Raw genomic sequence first — 556 nt, 5'->3', positions numbered from 1 at the left:
TGAAACCATGAATCCGGGGGGGGGGGGGAGCGGAAAGGCGCGCAGGAAAAGGCAAAGAGAGAATAGATAAAATGAAAGGACCAAAAAGAAAGTCACACAGCAGGGTAGGGGAGTGAGAGCAAGTCGAGAGACTGCAGACAGAAACTCCGAGAGGAGAGGAATGCTCCGGAGCGCCCCTCGCCCCGCGCGAGAAGAATACCGATCGCAGGGTGACCCCTAGGGGCAGCGAGGCCAGAGAGACCAAATCCGTCCCGAAGCCTCCCTGTCAGGATGACAACCACAGACCAGACATCTGGTCAACCACCCAAGGACCAGACATCTGGTCAACCAGCGAACCCATGCGGAGGCCGCATGCAGCAGCGACATCTGTTCGACCACTCAGGGTGCTCCCTGCCGGGAGGGTGTGTCTCTATGTGTGTGTGTCCGGGGGGGGGGGGGAGATTGCGATGAAAGTCACGCCAGGTCCCGGGATAGTTCGTGAGCGTGATAATTGCGTGTGTGTGGAGAAAAAACGGGGCGGGGCGATAGGGAGTAAAGAAAGGAGGAGCGGGCGAGC

This window comes from Eulemur rufifrons, unplaced genomic scaffold (genome assembly GCF_041146395.1).
Source record: "Eulemur rufifrons isolate Redbay unplaced genomic scaffold, OSU_ERuf_1 scaffold_265, whole genome shotgun sequence".
In the NCBI taxonomy this organism is placed as follows: Eukaryota; Metazoa; Chordata; class Mammalia; order Primates; family Lemuridae; genus Eulemur; species Eulemur rufifrons.
This window is presented reverse-complemented; position numbering follows the sequence as displayed.